Here is a 17,850-nt window from a genome sequence, read left to right on the forward strand (position 1 = left end):
TGGATAGGTTTCTCTTTTATATTTAGGATCAATCTGGATTGGGGTGATGAATAGGAAGTGGTTTAAACTGGCAATGCAGATTAGGTTACTGATTATAGGACGTATCTAGGGTGCTAATTGGGATTGACTGCTGATTAGAGATGAGCGAATTTGTTCGGAAATGATCGCCGAATCTGAATTTGCCATATTCGTGCCGAATTCATGTTTTGGAGATCTGGTCCGAACGTATTCAGCCATTTCTACCCCCAATGACGTTCGGCGAATATGGCAAATTCAATATTCGCTGCGGATCGTAATCCGAACTGGATTTTCAAAAATTCGCTCAACTCTACTGATGATCTTGTATGGATGCCGGGGACAACTCCATGATGACAGATGTAGGACGTCAGATCCTTTGTCAACTCAGAAGATCAACGTTGTCTTATTCCTCTCTCCCCATTGAAATAACGACGCACGCTTTGCTTAATACCTGTATGCATGGTTACGGGGACGTTTTTAATGTACAGGACCATACGTTGGTCATGGACGTGACATATTCATCTACAGACTATTGGGAGATCCTGATAGATTTTATGCAATCTGAAAAACCTAGTGCCCGGATCCCTTTAACTTTGGCTGTAGACATGAATATTAAATCTACTTTAGATGACTGAAAGATATCACGCGTGGAACAGAGAAAAAATAGAATAGAAACTCGCCACCACTTCTGCATTTATCGCCCACGCCGAATATTGAACGTGGCATTAGGGCCACCTTTTTAGTTTTTGGGGAATCTGTTTAATAATTGGAACTATTTGTCCTGTAATAATAGACCTATTTATAAATATAAGGTAAATTAATGATATAAAGTATCTTTTATGAGGCATAATAAAATATTACTGTATATTGTGGTACCTTGTTGTCTTTTTGGGCATAAAAGTATTTACCAAAAACTTTAAAATGAAGAAACAAAAAATCCTTGATGCAGAGGTCAATACAGACATTGCAATCCAATCCTTTAGGGAAGGGATCCCATTAAAAAGGAAAAGTCATCTTACTTTTCTGAAGGGGAGAAAAAACAAACAGAAACATTATGGCTTTTGGGGACTGGTAAAATACCGTAAATGAAAAATTCCATGTACAAGGTGTGATATGATTAACACTGACGGTATTGAGACATGGCCGAAAATTGGATACAGCGCACTGATGAAAAACGTTTTTTTTTTTTTTTTCACGTATTCCAAAATTAAGGTCTTACCTAAATTTTATTTTTTGACAGGTTGTGTCCCCTTGTGTCACATATCTTACAGTGGGCAGGGAAACCATGGCTTCATGGAGTAACTTGTCATATCTTTGGGGAACAAAATAAAAATGATGTGGACTAGACAACCTAAAACCGCACCACTTTGATGAACGTGGCGCAATCTAGGACTGTGAAGTCTTAAGTTTTCCGTTTGTAAAAGTTAGATGGTTTTAGTAAATCATCCCAATGTATCAGCCAGGAGTCCTGGCCTACGAAATTAATTGACAAGTCTTTTTTTTTTAATTTATTTATTTTTATTTATTTTTTTTTTACTTATTTTTTTTTTTGCATACCATTTTTCATCACTGTGATTTTTATCTGTTCTTGGTTCGTGCCAATTTTTTACCATCATTGCTGCACATTTTTTCTCATATGGAAAAAAACAAATAAAGATTGAAGGTTTTTCCAAGCTTCTCCTATTAGACAGTGTAAAATGTACTGCAGTAAGGAATACACTATCCTTTTTGGGGTTTTTTTGCTTGTTTTTTTCATTAAACTATTGACTCTAATAGATCATTTATTTATTTATCCACAAATTGGAGCAAAATTGATTGAACGTTTTTATTGAGCATCGATGGTTCTTTGATATAAAGCTAATTTCTTGAAAAATGGTGACGAACTGAATCATAAGATGTATCGGAAAGCTCGTTTCGTTTACATTCTACATTATTATTTATTATTGCATTAGAAAACCACTAAAATAAAAATTTATTTTTTTTGGGACAGCATAAAATTAACATAAGTTTTTGTGTTTTTATTTATTTTTTTTAATTGTTTTTTTTTTTTAATTTTCTTTCCCTGGTGGTGATTTTTAGAGTAGATGTTATGAAAACAATAGCACCATTCATCTCTTTCCGACAGTTTCTTGGAACGGCATTGTCCCCCCCTACACAAAAGACCCTTTTAGTGTTCCATACAAGATAAGAGAGGGGGGGAGAGTTTAAGTATTGGGTAAAGGGGGTTGTGGGGGGGGGGGGCACGTTTTGGTGCCAAATTAGAAAAGGAAGTAAAAGGAAACAAAGTGACCTGTACAGAGTATTGGCGTTTTTAGCAGATCCTATATAAAGGAAGACTAGGTGGGCTTTATCTTATCTGCAGACTTCTTAGTAGTGTAGTCTTCTTTTGAGTGAAACCATCCACCCGAGTTCTTTACTATATGTGATGATAATGGAAAGGTCTTTAACATTCTTCAGCTCTCCTGCTAGTGGACATTACTCCTATCCACATTCCTATATGGCTCTTTCTCTGTTTGGCCGCTGTCCCTTTAATTCGGGAAGCATTGTCACTTGAGATCAGAAATGTCAAGAAATATCACAAAAGGGTGAAATCTTAATCCTGAGTATCGGCCTCATTACAATAACAATAACGTTCCCATAGTTGGTTTCATTGAGAATACTGAGAAAACAAGGGGGGCTTGTCCCTTTGTTGTGATGTGAACACCGCTATAGACCCCAGACCATCTAATGCAATGACTAGACGTCACATGGGTAAGAAGGACTGATATATTACCGGCATTGTCACGTACTTACTCACCCGTTATCCATGTCCCCTGCGTTGTGAACCGTGACACAATACAGATAATTGGAGAATTTTGAGGCACAATACAAGGAGGATTTATGGGAAAACTAATGACTCTTACACAGCGGCAGAACTACAGTCCTATGGGTGCAAAATTTGGACTGGGTTCTCAACAGCATATTAGTCAGATGTGCGGGTCCCTGTAATAATGTCTTCTGTCATGTTTCAGCCATCATTAATCGGGTCCGCTGCACCCTGCCAGCGCACCCTGCTTTTTTTTTTCTCTCTGACTTTTGTCCTGGAACCTATCTTGAAATAATGTTCCCCAACCTGTAATAATGTCCTCCTTTCTGGCCCCTTACTATAATAATGTGTTCTTTCCTGTGCCATCCTTCCCCCGACTTGTAATAATGCCACATCTTGGCCCCCATCCTGTAATAAAGATCTCCGTCCTGACCCCTTACTGTAATAATTTATCCTCTTTCATAATTGTCCCATCTTGGCCTCCATCCTGACCCTTACTGTAATAATGTATTCTCTTCAGTAATTATGTCCCATCTTGGCCTCCATCTTGACCCCTTACTGTAATAATTATCCTCTTCAGTAATTATGCCCCATCTTGACCCCTTACTGTAATAATGTATCTTCTTCAGTAATTATGCCCCATCTTGGCCTTCATCTTGACCCTTACTTTTATAATGTATCCTCTTTGGTAATTATGTCCCATCTTGGCCTCCATCCTGACCCTTACATTATTAGAGTATCTTTTTCAGTAATTGTGTCCCATCTTGGCATCCATCTTGACCCCCTTACTGAAATAATGCATCCTCTTCAGTAATTTTCCCATCTTGGCCTCCATCCTGTAATAAAGATCTCTGTCCTGGACCCTTTAATTTATAATGTCTCCCATGGAAGTGCTCTTCTAAAACACTTAAAAATAAATAAATGATTCTTCTTACCTGTCCGAGCTCCTGCATTGAGCACTGGCCTCTTCATCCTCCGAGCCCATAGGTGGCGGATGGTACATGATAGTGACCTCACGAGCCACCCGCGAAGGACTCGACGACTTCACCTTCCGACTGTGCAGGGAACCGGTGGCTCTCTACACCTCAGTAGATTTCAACCAAACGTGTATCCAAAGATTCACATTCAACTGAAAACGGGCTCCTGACTCCTCCAACACGGTCAGGGTCACATCCTCTGTTACCTTCATCGCTATGGTCCTGCTTTTACATGTAGTAGTCACTTTTATTTTTTTTCTGGTCTAAAATTGTAAATGCTTTATTCAAAAGCTTTTTTTTAAAAAAATAAATCTGGTTCTTCAATACTTGGGTCATCATGAGATCCTTGGCAGCGCCCGGACACAATCACCGTTTCCTCTCTACTACCTCAAGTGTGGAACGTGAGAAGATAAATATAACAGATAACTACTTTGTCCCCGAGTTCCGGAATGTATGCCTCGTTCTCCGTAGTTGTCCTGTAATAGGGCCGCTGACCCTCCTACCCACCACTAGCGATTCAGTCCTGCGTGTACATGTATGGGTGTAATATTTAGGCCGCCGGGCATCCACAATATATTTTCAGCAGAGAAATAGTTCATTATAAAGTCCGAGCAATTTCCTTCTTTGGGCTATCCCGGAAGAAAAAATGTGGACGTCGGTAAAACAACATTTAGAAGTTGCAGGCGGTGCATAGTCTGCGGAGTTTGCGGAGTTATCTTAGTGCGGCCGCAGGCAGAATAACCCAGCCCTTCTCTCTTAAGACAATGGCTCCTTTATGATGGTGCCAGAGGGTGGAACCTGAATTCTGGCAAAAAATGAACAAGAGCTTCATATATCTTGTAGAGTGTCAGTTCCTTTGGTGCAGGTGTAAATGAAGCCAAACTTTTCGCATAATAAAGGGTGACCGAAATCCTATCCTGCTGAAATGAAGCCTCGATGAGGGTTTCTGTGCTGGTCAGTATATTCACGCTATGTATACTTTTATATTGTTTTCCACAACTGCATTAAATATTCTGTCAACCTCCAGAGATAAAATCTCCCATGATGCCTTGCTAGATGATCTGCAGTATGGACTTTCCACCAGATGCCCTACTGTAAGGCCATGATCAGATGTGGCATATTTCTGTACTGAAAGTCCACAAGAGGACCTCTTAACCCTCACAGCGTTTATCCATCCAGAGCTTTTTACAGCAACAGCAAAATTGATTTGGTTTTTAAAATCTCATTCACACAATGCTTTTTTTTTCCCCTTACGTTTGTTTTTTGCAGAAGGACGCAGCATATAGGCATGCGATTAACATTTTTAATGGCGTTCCTTTTGGGATGACTGAGGCTATACGGGGGGGGGGGATGCAACAAAATTCTCGCTGCAGTTTTCCGCCCATAACCCCTCATCAAATACTTTTTTTTTGTTTTTCTGCATGAAAATAAACTGCAAAGTGTGAACATGCTCCTATAGTAGAGCACAATGCAACTGAATAGGGTTTTATAGTGACCAATTGACACAAGGCTGAAAATGGTGTAGATTTCAACCAGCAGAACTGTGAATGCAGCTCTGGAGTACAATACAGACTTTTGACTCGGGACCACTGCAAGATAGGTGATTTAAAGGGGGTTGGTGGGTAGTAAAGGATAGGTCATCAAAATGAGTGGTGGGGGTTCAACACGTGGTACCCACGCCAATCGGCTGCCATCTTTTCCAGAACATCTTGATGTTAGCAGCTTTCTGGAGCATATATTGGCTGGTCAATGTGATATTCTGATCGCCTACATGATGGGTCAATACGGTAATTCCAAACAACCCATTTAATTTACTCGCCGAATATTGGTACATGGCGTTTAAAGGTGGATATGCCTTTTAATTCTACATGTGAGCGCAGAAGTATTTGTCTAGTTTTCGTCACCTGTCATTCTTGACTGTAAAAACTGCTTCCCTCCCATGTCGGCGCTTTACTTATGGAACGAAAGTTGATTTTTTTTTTTTCTTTGTTTTTCGCTGACTGGAATGTGATTTTTCAAATCTACAAGAATGTTCATACGGAGGGGAACAACGAGGAGCAGATAACGGCGGTCCGGCACAACACTCTCTGCTCAACCTGTTTGACGGGCTTACCGGCAAAGTCGCTTCGAAGGCTGTGATCACAAAAAATGAGCTCGCAGGTGGCATCTGGTCTAACCACACGTTGACTGACTGCTTAAGGCTCTCCAAACATGAGACCATGAGAAGTCTTGGAAGCAGAAGACAAAGGTCTTGTGTGTTCATTAGTCACCTAGCGCTGAATACAGAGAGGACTCTTCAGGAACTGCCGAGGAGCACTTGTCCGTCGCCAAGTGTTGCGTATATTTACTCAGATTGGTGGCCATATTAGCTTTCCCCTCCATACACGCTGCTGCACCTGAACTTGGCATACAAACACACACGTTTCGTAAGTTCTTCAAAGTCTCAACTCCAACCCCATTGTTTATACAGGTAGCCGAGTTCATCTGATAAGATTTATATCCACCATCGGGCCAATGCACTTAATGCAATTCTTTATGTTGACTGACCGGTAAGGGCCGAAGGTTGATCTATATGTTTAATCAGGGGATGACCTATTGTTTAAATCAAAATTTGTTTTTATTTTTTTTTTGTTTTTTTTTTCCCTTTTATCATAATCTGTGTTTAAAAAAAGAAAAAAAATCATGATGAATTCAAGCAATTTTCACAGTGGCCACTTGGGGCTAGTTTATCTTTCTGTTTCAATAAATTCACATGTACATTAGCAGCAAGGGGCTGACCCAGAGCCGGTCTTGTATTGCAGCCTCTAATGAGTGTGTTCAAAGACCTTTATAAAGGGAGTGGGAGCTGTGCGATCACCTATTGTGATTGGTGCATCCTGTGCTATCAGCTGGGTTACCTGTCATAGTAAGCCTGTCTCTGATGATAACGAACCTGCTGTAAACACTGAAGTATGAATCTAAAAAAAGCCCCAGTGGCCAGTGTGAATATCGCAGGATTTCTAATTTTATTTATATTAACACACATCGTGATATAACAACAAAAATTGACAAACTTAAAAAAAAGTTAACTTTTTTTTTTTTTAAACAGTAGGTCATTCTCTGATGACCCGTTCTCTCTAATATACTAATATATTAGATACCGCATTATAATAGAAAGCATGGAGAGATTAACTATCGGTACACTGGACATAATCCCATACTAAACACCTCTTCCATCACGTTAGAGCTCCGACCAGCAAAACAAAAGCTGGGTTTGATGTTGCAGCCATAAGAACGTAAGGCTCGGTTCACGTGTGTCTTGGATGATTCGTTGCATATTTTGTCATATTCCGCAGAATAAATAGCACAGGATGTCTAACACGTTGAATGTTTTTTGGCTGCATCACTAGGATGAGATTTTTGTACAGGCAGAGTCGGCGCACGGGCAGAGTCGGCGCACGGGCAGAGTCGGCGCACGGGCAGAGTCGGCGCACGGGCAGAGTCGGCGCACGGGCAGAGTCGGCGCACGGGCAGAGTCGGCGTACAGGCCAAGCCTTAAGCTCAAAAAATGTGTATATATACATTTCCTGAAAAAAAAAAAATCAGATGCTTAAAATGTGACCACACTAAAATTCAGTCATTCATCATATCAGCAGAATAATGGAAGGGAGTCCTCACTAAATGGAGGAAAGGAAGACTTTTTCAACACCCATGGGCCCCTTCCCTTTCCCCTGAGTCTGGTGACGTTATTGTCCAAACAAAAATATCCCAGATGTTGAATATGAAAATCTGGAGGAAAAAAAAATAAAAAAAATGGCAGAATTGCTATTTTTTTGGTCAGGTTCCCTTACCGCAAAGAAAAATTGAATAAAAGGAAATCAAAAAGTTTGATATTGGACCTTTAAAATGGTAGCAATAAAAAAACAAAAAAAAACCTCTAGTGTGCCCAGAAATAAACCTACACACATACAATTTATCTGAAAAGTAAGCAAAAGTTATGGCTCTCAAATTATATAATTCTCTTATCCTGTAAACATCAAGCCCTCACATGGCTGTATGGACGGGAAAATAGAAAAGTTTATTCTCTTGGAAGAAAGAGAGTAAAAAAAACAAAAGTGGAAAAAAAATAAATTTCCATTTATGAGGTTAAAGAAAATTTGCTCAATATGTTCACTGTATTGCAGAATTCTACGGTCAGTAACGCCAGTATTTTGGCACGTTGTTACGGTCTACGTATTCCTTCTTCCATTAATTTCTTTTCGAGCACATTACTTCGTATAGCCGTAGTATTGTAATGGTTTCTACTCGATTGCAAGACGTCTTCTGGGTTGTAGTAAATTGAGTATCAGACTCCAGTCTAGTCGTAGAGCGCTCTCCCGGGACTTGTGGTTCCACATGGACACGGAAGATGTGACTTGTTATCTGGATTTATAATAACAGATACGGAGTTGTAGCAGTGTTGGTTTTGGAGAAAACAAATACTGTGGTTTGTTTCAGCCCTATGAGGAAATTAAGGTGCTGGACCTTACAGGGGTTTTCCAAGATTAGGAAATCAGATTTCGGTCCATGAATAGCACTGTGCCTGTTCATGGTCTTTGGGTTTGAAGACTAGTCCTATTCACTTAAATAGGACCTGAGTATCTCCTCCAATTGCTGCTGCTCCACTGATTCTGGAACAGTTTTCTTTTTTCTTTTGTCCCTCACCATTCCAAAGTTATGCCCCCTGGTAATAATGATGCCGATTTTTTTTTTTTTTTTTCCTTTTAATCAACTGAGTATATGGTACGGAATGTCTGTGGGCGTGGCCATATTTTGATTGGCCAGCCTGAGAGGTGAAAAAGCAATCAAAACATGGCCACGCCCACAAATAAGTTCCATGCTTTGTTGTTTTATGGACAAATTTACATCTTTATTTCCAAGGGGTATAACTTTGGAACAGTGGGGCACAGAAGAAAAAGAAAAACTGTTCCAGAATCAGAGGAGCTGCAGCATTTAGAGGAGGTGCTAAGTTTTAAATGTTAAAAAATCCTTTAAAATTCCTCTTTTAAATTGCTTATTCTGCAATACCAAACACAGCCAGTGCTCCAGAATAGCAATGTTGTTGGAAAAGAAGAGCTCTTCGTGATTTGGATGATTTCCTAAGCAAACTAATATTCTTCAAGGAGGACTGTTCCCGAATAAAATGCTTGTTTAATATAAAGCAGTAGATAATAACATACTATATGACTGTATTAATGGTGACGATCACTAGGGGAATTTATTTTCTACAAGTCATATTAATGACCCCCCTTCTTTATTTATTTATTAATGACCCCCTTTCTTTAACCCATTCACATTATGACTATAGGCGGCTTTGTCAGTCCGATCCATCCCTGCATGAATGTTTCTCTTGATGTAGCTGTGGGATACATTTGATTGACTGTAGTAAGTAAGTGCCAACATTTCTGTGCTTTGTGTCATGGCGGAAGTCCAGAACTGTCATGTGACATTACCTTAGGTGAACTCGAATAGTGATAAGTGTTAGCATTTTCTCAAGGTAAATTACAGTGTGTGCTGAAAAGCTTGGTATGTCTGCTGGCCCGAGTTGCATAACATGAGATGTTGATCCTAACTGAGGTCATCTGTGGTCAAACGGGTATGACAAGGACCTGCAGAATACCAATGGCCATCATTAGCGCTGTAGTGAACCTTATGTGTTACCTGGCCAATGCCCTGGAAGTGTTCAGCACTGGTTGCAGGAGGAAACAACTGTTTATGTTCATTGATATAGCGCCATCATGTTCCACAGTGCTGTACAGACCTCATCATGACTGTCCCCATTGGGCCTCGCAGTTTGAATTCCCGATCAGTAAACCCAAACACGGGGAGAACATACAAACTCCTTGCCGACGTTGTCCTTGGTGGGATTTGACCACAGGACCCAAGAGGTTCAAAGCAACAGACTAACCACTGAATGGACATGAGTGGGTTATGTGGAAACCTCCAGTGGCTTCTTCATCTGTTAGTGCCAGTTTTCTATGCTCTTCATAAGACTTGATATATCAAATAAGATATTTTCTCCCCTCTCCGCTAGAGAGCTGTGTGCATCATCCTCTTAGTTTTAGAGATGGCAGTAGGGAAGGCGAGATCAGAGAACGCTGTCAGAACTGAGCAGGAACAGATTTTTGGATTGCATTTTTTTTTTGAAGATCACTCAGCTCAAGAGACCCTTCTACAGGAAAATGGTAGAAAGTTTTCAATTAATTAAAAAAAAACACCTGTATGTGAAGGTGCTCCTATGGTGTGGCTCTTGACAAGAAGGTTGGTGGAATTTTCATGAAGACTTCAGAAAAAAAGTGTCCGCTTAGTTGCCAAACTGTACAGGTATTAACAATGAAACTGCTTTTGCCTGGAATCCATCTGTAAATCCAACTACGGCCAAAGGTGTGTCCACGTGTTTAGGTGAAAATTTGGACTTCAAAAACTTGAACGTGAAAATGCACCCTAAAAGTTGACCATACAGGTAGCCATCATGACTACCTGATTTTCCATAAACTGAAAAATGTTCTCAGGATTTCCTTAGTATTGCACAGGCGGTGGAAATTTCATCAAGCCCTCAGGAATTCTCTCACTTGTGCAACACTATGGAAATCCCGAAAACATGACCTGTGGGGTCCGTGAGGACTGGAGTTTGGGAAACACTGCTTTAAGCTAATAATATGACGGTCCTGAATTAGGGAATACCCATCTATTAACTCCGAGTTCCCAAATAGAGTAATGAAACACTGGTTTTCTAACCTATATACAACCATCCATTGTGTATGTGGGAGTCACAACTCTACCCATCAACAGATGTCAAGGGAAAGAAGGGCCAGGCATGTTGAGATTTAACATGCGTGATCTTTTGTTCTCCCAGGAGATAGTTTAAATCTATGAATAAAAGATTATGGATTTCTATACCTGCCGTGAAATCATCACCCAGCCCAATAAACCTTAGAAGATGGGTAACCTTGCGGTGACACAATGGCTTGAGGTCTTTGTCACAAAAACAAATTGTATTTAAATGAAGCCATTTAGATAAAGTATTTGCTGAGCAAATACATACAAAAGCCCAGGTTTATCATCTGGATACAAAGAGGAAGATAAAGTAGGGCTGTTTGTAGAAGCTCAGGGACGTATCCTATAGATCAGTCACTTTCCGGTCAAATGTGATCGGATACCACAATGCCGGGTACTGTATCTTTGTCTTCAGATCCATCTTATCATCCCTCCTAATGAAAGTAAACACCAAAGGCAAAAAATCCATTTCCACCCTATAATTGGCCTTTAATTACTCGAGTAATTGGGACTAATTGGCCTCCGAGCCCCTTGCACAGCACATAGCTTCTTTGTCTCCCCCGATTCAACAATATCTGGTAATGAGGTCACATCGGTGAATTATTTCTCGCTCTGTAAATACCACGTAGGAAATGATGTGTAAGAAAAATTTGTTGGGAAATGGTGGAACTCGCGGAGAACCTGGTGCAAAGTATAAAAAATGACATTAGTTGTAACCTAATGCTTAGGCAGTGGACGTCACCGCTGTGCTCTGCTTTACGGCCGGCCGGCGCTGACAGTCAGTGCGGGAAGGTGACGACGGGGGACATGACAGACAATCGGAATGTGAGTATGTTGTGTTTTTTTTTTTTTTTTTTTACATTTACAATGGTAACCAGGGTAAACATCAGGTTACTAAGCGCGGCCCTTCGCTTAGTAACCCGATGTTTACCCTGGTTACCCGGGGACCTCGGCATCGTTGGTGGCTGGAGAGCTGTCTGTGTGACAGCTCTCCAGCGACCACACAACGACTTACCAACGATCACGGCCAGGTCGTATCGCTGGTTGTGATCGTTGGTAAATCGTTTAGTGTAACGGTACCTTAAGTCTTATAGGCTCACAACTATGTTATTAGACATTCTTTGTAAATGACTTATTGTTAATGGTTGTGCAGAAGCTGAGCTGTGATTCAGATGTCCAGGTTTTTTGCATACATACTGACTGTTTCAGTTTTTAACATCCGTGTAGCATAAAGAAAAAATTCTAATCTCCTTCTGCTCAATAAATAGTAAAAAAAACAACAACCAGTACTTGGGTGATGACACACGGATGGCATCCAAGTGCTATGCATTTTTTTTTGACTCATTCACTTGAATGAGTTTGGTTAACAAATCAAACTAAAATGTAACAGTTCTGGTTATTTTTATTTTATTTTATTTTTTTAAATAGATGCTGAAAATTGGACATGCAAACACTGATTTGAAAAAATGTATGTAAAACACAGATGTGTGAATAGGGCCAAACAATGGGTAACTGATTTTCAATGATCTTCTAATAATAAAGCTTAAAGCTGCTGAGATTTTGGGAATGGGTCGCACCTTGGCCACCCACTAGCCATGTACAAACCCAGTAGCGGCCACAGTCAGACGAGGACCTCTGTGCAAGAACAATATATGGACCCTATGAAGTCTAATAGCTCATTATAATGCACAATTTCACCTGCTTTGGAGGTGGTAGTGGCTAGAGATGAGTGAACATCGCCGGCTCCCTCCTTAATCGGCAAGCTATAGAGCTTACCAAAGGAGCTACATCGGGAACCCGGATACCTGGAGCGCTCCCGATAATCAGCTGTTCCGAGCCGCAGGTGCACGTGTCACGACTGTGTGACAGTCACAATACATGTATGGACAGCCTGTTTGTTGTGACTGTCACACAGCCGTGACACATGCAGCTGCGGCTCAGAACAGCTGATTATCGGGAGTGCTCCAAATATCCAGGTTCCCAATGCAGCTCTTTCGGCGAGCGCTATAGCTTGCCAATTAAAGAGGGAGCCAACAATGTTCGTTCATCTCTAGTAGTGGCAACCTTACCACTCAGGCTCCTGTGCGGTTGAACCAATGGTATGTCCACCCTTGGGACCTTTTCGTAAGACCATGTGGCAATTCTCAACCATCGGTTAACATTGTACAGCCGAGGGTCATAGTTCATGACCTCAACATACACCTGCTCATTCAGTCAAGTCTACATGTATTCTCAGTAAGGAGAGTGGAATAAACCTCTGCCATAGACCTCTGGCCAATTTATCTCCACTGAGAACAAAATGATTAAGCATGTTGACATCCATCGTAAGACCTACTTCTTTCCACCAATATCTGCCCTTGCAGGAGGCTGAACACCCTGACGCACAATATTTGGTTGGTTGATCTTGCTGAAATTGCTGGGTTTCAGCTAGTGTTTATCTTCTTAAGACAAGAATTGGGAAAACTTAGCTGGAACTCAATGTCTGGTCATCTCAAAAAACCCAACTGTACATCTACAATCTTATTCATGTTTCTTAATGATAACTACAATGCTCGTTCGCACCCAAACAGCTTAGAAAAACACATGATGAATGAATTTACATGTATACATAATACTCTTATTGTTCTACTAGAAACCATTCTATTGAGATACCATTGGGAGACGCACTGGTAGAGCGATACTTGAGGGGCTTTGTCATGTACAGGAGAGAGTGAATACTTGGGAGGATGTGAAAGTTTCTGATGTTCTCAGTGTCCTTGGTTAGACCACAGTTAGACACCTGTCCACAGTTGGCTAGTTTTCTTATTCCATTGATTTGTTTAACGCTAGGGTCACACCAGCATATCACAGTGTGATCCGATTCTCTCGGATGAAGAGAAGATGGAAAAAAATGTCTCAATCTTCTCAGATGTCATCTGGGTGTCCTCCGATATTTTCCACAGACTCATTGACTTGCATGGCCAAATCCGATCCAATAATCGGATCCAACTCGGGCATGCTGCGAGCTTCTCTTTTTTTTTTTTTTTATCCTTGGACTGGCTTCATCCCAGGAAAAAGTCTCAGATGTGCACAACCTCATAGAATAACATTGGTCAGAGTGAGTATTGTCGGATCCCACTCAGTCCAAAAATGCAGTCAGGTGCCCTAGCCCTAAAAGTGTCGCTAGGACGAGGGGTCATCTACCTTCGGCATCATTGAATGAGTCCATCCCAGGTAACCATGTTATCATTGGACAATAAAACAAAGTGTTAGGGATCTACCCTGTTTACACAACTGTTAGGAAAACTTACTTCGAAACTATTAATTACGGTAGTTTCTTTCAACAAGGATTAATACTTAGCATTTATATGTTCTTTTAAGTTGTGTTTTACACGATCGTATACTGAATCGTCCAACCGGTTGATCAGAGTAAGGTGGGTCTACACGTTTCCGTGTAATTGGCACCAATATTTTAAAAAGCATTTGTAAATGGCACCAATTTTTAGTATCAGTCTGAGTTCATCAGAACTTCTCGGCCATGATGCAATCAAAAACAAAGTCATGCCTTTGCACAGTAGTATAAAATTATACTGTCCTCTCCAACCATTGGGTTGCGTTCACACATTGCAGCAGTATTCCAAATATGAGAGGGGAAAATGTTTCTGGTTTCGCCTCCATATCGTAAGGCAAGGTTACACCATGTTTCACCCCACAATTGAGACTTCATCAGGGGCTTCCATCTAATGTCCTGAAATAAGGGATTAGGATGATACCTCCTGTAGAGCCAGTCGCTTTGTACTCCATCTGGCCTTTATACCTTTTTTTTTGTAATTATTTTTTTTTATATGGGGGAAACAAATGTAGTCTGCTGTGCTTTTGGGTCTGCCTTCAGGAAACAAAAAATGATGTACTAATGAGAAGACAGTTTTGCTGCAAAAAATATCCAAGCACTGGATTCACTTTGGACATTTATGTTTGCAAGTGGCAAAATTATATTGATTTTCAGTGTGGAAAGCAAAAAACACACGTTAAGGAGGGCATAATATATGCACACTTTTATGCATGCAAATTTGAGATGGATTTTTGCTGCAGATTAAGCACTTTACATTGCAGGAAATTCTCTAAATTGGCACCTCTGACCTCTGCCAATAAAAAAAAAAAATGTCTGCGATGGTCATTATTTAGAGAGTAAGCCCTGGCGTATTATGTGCATCCACAATAGTAAACCGATCTATCTCTGCAAATCCACCTTGACATAAAACCAATTTTACCTGTCCACTAGTAGCTCATGGATAATAGCTTTGACTTGTTGGCTACTATATCCTCATTGTTTAAGAGGAGGTGGTTCAGCAAGTCCAGCAGCCACACCCCAGTCCCGTTTACCCTGAAACTGGGGAGGGGGGAATGAGAAGAGGGTGGGGGCTTAATAAAAATCAGGCTTTCCAAGGGGAGACTGAGATCCATTTCCAGGCAGGACAAGTAGCTGACATCATCTGACCCATCGCTCCTATGGACTTTATCTCAACGGAGGAGAACATGTTCTTGGTGTCTTAGGCGAGAATAACCGATCCTTGGAAAACTTCTATTTAAAAATATGAGATGTTCTGGAAAGTCTAAGCTGGACAGGTCGATGTGCGTCGAAGTCTCGTAAAACAGGTGACTCACCCACGAGAAGTATCTGAGGAATCTGTAAGTATGCTGCTGGAAAAAAAAAGAGTTCTCAGTAAAAGATTTTAAAGTAATTCTTTCCTGTATAATTATTAACCAAAGCCTCATTTAATTCTACAGCAAATTATCAGTAATGCATGATTAGCCATTATATTGTAATAGTTACGGCTGATTTCCTCCTCTTCTTCAGACTGACTGTTATTTTCTATATTGATGTCTTAATCTTTGACTTTAAACCAAGGGTTTGTCTAAAAATTTAAAAAATAACTTTTTTTTTCTTCCAAAAGAGGCGCCACACCGGTCATAGCCTCCTATACTGCACCACTTCTTTCCTTTAACTTTACTATTTTTTATTTATATTTGTGTCTTTTTATCACATTTTCTTTTTTTTTATTTATTAAGATCACAAAATTCACTAAATAATTAATGTTCAATTGTGTGTTTCCTTTCCGTAACAATTGTTTTTATATCAGATATATGTTTAGTTTTTTTACATCGGGGAAGGACTAGAAACCAAGGTTTGGACTTGCAGCATCTTTTTATTTTTTGTGTGTATTTTATTCTAGTTTTTCAATTAGTCTCACCCCATAAGGTCTTTTAAAATACCTTTCGGTTTCGGATCATTTCAACATTTTAAATATATTTTTTATATTTACTGATTTCCCCTGTAACTGGAGTTGGCATATTAGCCCCAGTTACAGGGCAATCTGCAGTAGTATGCTGATCTGGGTCTGCTAACACCCAGCAGCTTGTGCTCCCTTTCAGCACCCGGCGTTCGCTTGAAGAATCGCTGTTTGTGCTTCCTAAACTGTATGCTCAGTGACAGTGTTAATAGAGGAACGATCAGGAAGGTGGAGATGGTAACAAACCATGTCTGCCTTCCCGACGGTGAGTCCGGTATCTCTGACGGCTAATTCCCCTCACCTCCATCTGTGCCATCTCCATGCTTTGCGAGGATATTCTAAAATGTCCTTGTAGAGTCGTATGTGGACCGCCTTGACATCTTAAGACGTTGGGTAGTCCACAAGTAGTGAAGGAGCATTAAAGGGTAATCTTTGAACCCTAGTTTACAAGTGACATATCAAACTCCTCCAGAGCTTAATTTCTACTAATTGGGAGGTACACCAGAAATACATTCAGATTTCTTTATAGTTCAGAGCTGAAATCTCCCAGAATGTCCTACTTGTTTAAAGGGGTATTCATATCTTAAATATTTATGCCATATCCACTATGTAAAAAGTCACTGCTAGACACATCTGGCAGCGGCTTATGCTTACTGAGGACAAACGGTTGAAATCCAGGTCAGGAGGCCACTCTAAACAATGGATCCCAAAGAAATCGTCCAGTTTGTTTATCTAATGTGGATGGCCAACTTCACTTTCCCACTACATTATAGGAACTAAGACTCTGCTCGAAATGTATCTGTCGACAAGATTTGTTGACGGCTTCCACTAGTGACCAAGAAAACCATTAATGTAGCTCTGGACTATAGCACAGGCTGTAACTTGGGATAAGTTAAAGCAAAGTGTTCACAAAGTTACTCAACTTTATATAAAGATTATATCTGTATAAACCGTAAATGGTGTTTTATGGTGAGCATGTGCTATAAATATAGCCTTACTCGTATTTGCAGCATAATTATCATATTAATTGCATCAATTATATTTCCTAAGGGATTGGTTCCTGCTATTGCAGCCTTTTCTTGTGATGACCTCATACAATTCATTACCTTACATAGCTGTGTGTGCATTCTTCACATTGTTTGAGAATTTCCATATGCAAATCGCACCATTAATACATGTTTCTCTTAGTCATTTAACCCATTCGGTGCTTTAAAAGTTATATACCGATTAGACGTCCTTTAAAAAAAATAATAAAAGATAATGATATATTAAATATTTAAATTTCGGGGAAAACGAGTAGTATAATTGCTGGGGGTCTGCTGCAGGATCCGAAGAACGGTGAGCCCAAAGTCCCTGATATGAATGGAATCGTAGTGCACATGTGCGACCACCACTTTCATATATAGTGTATGAAGCAGTGGTCGCACATGCTCACACACTCTCTCCGTTCACACGGGACTTTAGGACCCTTGTTCTTGCGATACCAGCAATCGTACCCCCAATAATCATACATTTACCACCTACTGAACCAAAAGTTTTAGAATTTACAACAAAATAATTGTGGCTTTTGATTCATATTTTAGGCTGTGTGTGAACCCTCATGGGGTCCACTATTGTGATGCCGTTATCTAGATCTGATTGCATGAAAAAGATACAGTATTGAGATTAATAATCTGGTGCCCATTCATATGGAGAAATGATCTTCCCTTCATAGCATGACATGGCATTGTGATGTCACATCCATTTTCGGCCCTCTATGTTATTGTGTATGTCCTGTAATGACTCGATACCATGAGGCACGGTGTTGTGTACATGCATAGTTATATATACCTTCACTTGATTTGCATGTCATGTCTCCGGATTTTTCTATGGTGACTCATTGCCTCTCCTCCTGTTTTAACAATTGCGCCCATCTTTCCTTCCACCTTCTCCAAGTTTTTCTGTTTATTAACACATTCCTGTGTCAAGGTATCAGCACGTCACT

General features: G+C 40.3%; 1 protein-coding gene across 2 annotated transcripts in view; it reads left to right on the forward strand.

Annotated features, from left to right (window-relative positions):
• The window catches only part of RASSF7 (Ras association domain family member 7), a 58,619-nt gene that overhangs the window by 23,652 nt on the left and 17,117 nt on the right, over positions 1-17,850 (forward strand). Inside the window, exon 1 of one of the 2 annotated variants that reach the window (XM_069740148.1) lies at positions 15,038-15,264. The exons of the other annotated variant lie outside the window; for it this stretch is intronic. The gene's annotated coding sequence lies outside the window, so the exon portion shown is untranslated. Of the gene's footprint in view, positions 1-15,037; positions 15,265-17,850 lie in introns of those variants that run through there. 2 annotated transcript variants of the gene reach the window in all.

The sequence above is a fragment of the Ranitomeya imitator genome, chromosome 9 (assembly GCF_032444005.1).
Source record: "Ranitomeya imitator isolate aRanImi1 chromosome 9, aRanImi1.pri, whole genome shotgun sequence".
NCBI classification, from domain to species: domain Eukaryota; kingdom Metazoa; phylum Chordata; class Amphibia; order Anura; family Dendrobatidae; genus Ranitomeya; species Ranitomeya imitator.